The sequence below is a fragment of the Mytilus galloprovincialis genome, chromosome 10 (assembly GCF_965363235.1).
Source record: "Mytilus galloprovincialis chromosome 10, xbMytGall1.hap1.1, whole genome shotgun sequence".
Classification (NCBI taxonomy): domain Eukaryota; kingdom Metazoa; phylum Mollusca; class Bivalvia; order Mytilida; family Mytilidae; genus Mytilus; species Mytilus galloprovincialis.
This window is the reverse complement of record NC_134847.1, coordinates 27,414,559-27,417,921: the sequence shown is the minus strand read 5'-3', so window position 1 is coordinate 27,417,921 and position 3,363 is coordinate 27,414,559. Positions and strand designations below refer to the sequence as shown.

The following is a 3,363-nucleotide window of genomic DNA, read 5'->3' as shown; positions in this document are numbered from 1 at the left end:
GTTCAACAAATATCATTGTAAAATTTGCTTTTCGAACTGTTTCAACACTTGTTTGTGCAACGATATTGCCACTCTATTAATAGAAATGTAGGTTGTTTGAAATTTTACAAAATACGTTGTTCTACTTATTGAGAAAAATAAAAAGGCAATAAACTGCTTACTAACGACAGAAGCAAAGGTAAAGATTAAACATTTGACAGTCACATGTTGACAGTCACATGTTGACATATTTTCTGCATATAAATAACGGTGCGCATATTACAATCTTTACAAGTTGGAAGACCTTAGAAGGAAAATGTCCGACAACAACTCTGGTCTAAGAACGTTTTTCACAGTCATTACCTCGCCAATTTGGGCACCAGTTGCGGCAGTAGCAGGTGTTGTAGCTGCCCCTTTCACTGCTGCTGCAGACTCTGCTGATTCAGATAATGCAGCAAAAGCTATTGGGAGTTATCCGGGAAACTTAGTTGGGAATGCAATAACTAATCCTTTTAGTGCAATTGGTAATGTGGGGAAAATAATGTCAGGGAATGATAAGGTAAGATCTAAATTAATTCACATGTAATTCATTTTCTAACTCCAACAAAATTAAGACTGACCAGGAGCGTTAAAAAAATAAAAAGTAATATTGAAAAATAAAATGAGATTTTGCACTGCTTTTTAACAATACTGATAAAATGGAAACTTAATTGATCTGTTGATGACCATACTGAAAAACGGTATGCAAAATTGTCATACTTTCAAAAATAGTATTTGTGAAAAGGAAAAAGTGTCCGACTGACATCAACTTCCTTAATGATGATAGATAATTTTAGAATAAATACGTGAATAATATTTGATACCCTAAGAAATGAGAATGCAGTTTTATTCATAGAGATAGTTGTAGCGTCGACCGTATATTAAGTTTACCAATTTCAAAGCAATAAATGAAAACTGCTGTAAAATATATTCCGTTTATTATAACAGAAATAAATGTGAAATGTATTGCAGTTTACAATAAATAGCAGTTAAATATTCTCTATGTGTTCAATTACCTAAAAAATAACTAATCTGTGAAGTTATATATATTTTTAAGTTCGTTTCTAAAAGCAGCTGATCGTTGGCAATCCAAATTTGAAACTGACTATAATAGTCGACCTAGTTTACAAAATGAATACACAAAAATAGATGTTCCCTACTTCCGGTTAACGGTTACAATGTAAACATGGACGCTGTGTAGCAAAAGACTACAATTATGAAAGATTATCGTTATAAATGAATGTGTAAAAGGTAATTCCATACAACTTTAACATATATAAATGACTATTTATGCGGTTCCTATGAAAATTACTCCGCGTAACATCTGAATCGCGAATTACAACATAAAATGTGCTACGAACTCCCGGTAAATTATTACCAGACATTGCGGGAATTATGAAATACAAAAATGAACTGCACAAACTATTTGCATTAAACAACGTAATAACTTCTATCATGAAGGTAAATTAAGTTAAATAGCTTTGGCACAACAATAGTAAATGCATCAACTATAACAGGAAAACAAAGGAACACAGAAGTGCAACAAAACAAACTTAGCAACTATTTGATAACAACGTCCATATTTCTGACTTGGTACAGGACATGTACATTTTAAGAAAAAAATGGTGGGTTGAACCTGATTTTATGGCTAGCCAAACCCACCGCATTTTTATATGTTGATTTATACAATCAAGACCCTTGTTTGGTTGTTTGTTGAAAATTTAAGTAGCTTTAAAATCATAATATCTTGATATTTTTCTAATTCCTTTGCCTGTGTGTATCTACGTAGAAGGCCTATTTCCTTCAGAAATAACCACATTGACACTCCCTTGGGTCGGATACATATACTAACAAAGAATAATCGTGGTGTATGCAAGTGGTAGATGTCATTTGAAGCAAAATGTTTTAACACATTAGTTTGGGAAATAGGTATCTGGTGCCGAAAAATTGGTACCGTTAATTTTATTGTTATATTATACTTCTTATACTTATTAATATATATTTTTCACGTATATGACATGGTAACCTGATATCGAATTTGTTTTTATCAATACATCTTTTTTTATTTCAGTAACAGGGATTCCATGCTAGCAGATTTGAAATGATGTAAGGAAAAATTTTGAAGAAAAAAAGATACTCGATAAAATTTTGATCAACATGACCTAATTACGTGTAAAAATATATTATAGAATAAATTGTAAATTACTATGGACATTAAATTGAAAATGACATTTAAACATATTTTCTTATTTGAAGAAGATATAGCATCATAATCGGAAACTATTATCATTAAACAAACTTGTTTTGAACGGTAAACTTATTAATCATTAAAATAAACTTATTCTAAAAGGTTACCAATTGAACGCTTTGAATATTGATTTAATTTGTATTATTGATTTTGTTATCAGTAAATTAAAATCATACTTAATCTTATTTTTATTTACATATGCATATTTATGGCTATACAATCTGTTGATACTTGTATCTTGACATTGCACAAGGTCATGTTTTCTCTGAATATTCATGACGTCTTTATCCTAAATCTTGGGATGTTGGATGTGTACTGATTGATATTTTAGTCATCGATGCATGCTATATATTGATTTTTTTTATTGTTGGGATGTAATATGAGACAGGCATTACCTGTGAATGGGGACGAAGTCTGTACTATTTTTTTTAATTCAAATATTATGTTGATAAAAGAAACGGAAATACCATAACGTTTCCAATATTGGTTCTGTTGTTAAGGATTTAGTTGTGACGTTATTTAAGTTATGACGTCATATCAAATGTAAACAAAGAAACGTTTTTTTCATAGCAAACAGTTATTAAAAATGATTGGGTGTTGAATTCCTTCCTATAATTGTTGATATGTTGATAAATATACATTTTATTCAAAGTCTCATGCAAACAAGACCGGACATGTAAACAAGACCGGAACAGGAAGTAGATCTGAAAAAAAAGTTAACGATTTTGAGTTCATTAGTAGAATGAAAAATTCGGGAAACTTTCCAGATTTCTTTTTTCTTGATTTTTCTAACATAATTGGGGACTTCGTCCCCGTATAAGTTCCCTGCCTCTTCTACTCCGTGTTTTTGTTAGATGTATTTATACATGTATCCATATGATGAGTTCAGCTCTTTTCGCCTGTTATTTAATAGTTTGTTCTTATTTTGTGCTGTTACATCATTGTCCCAGGTTATGGAATGGTTGGCTCCTTCAAATTAGTCCCCCCTTACATTCTGCATTGGTTGTCCCAAGTCGGACTGTTATTGAGTTGTTATCGTTTTGTTTTTAGGCGTGAATGTATACCCTACCATATCCGGTCTGGGTTTTTCTGTTTTG

General features: G+C 31.3%; 1 long non-coding RNA gene across 1 annotated transcript; it reads left to right on the top strand.

Annotated features, from left to right (window-relative positions):
- The first annotated feature begins 248 nt into the window (after positions 1-248).
- On the top strand, positions 249-2,451 carry LOC143049069 (uncharacterized). The gene is made up of 2 exons (XR_012970037.1): positions 249-538; positions 2,090-2,451. It is a non-coding gene; the product is annotated as an uncharacterized LOC143049069 (long non-coding RNA).
- Positions 2,452-3,363: the final 912 nt, after the last annotated feature.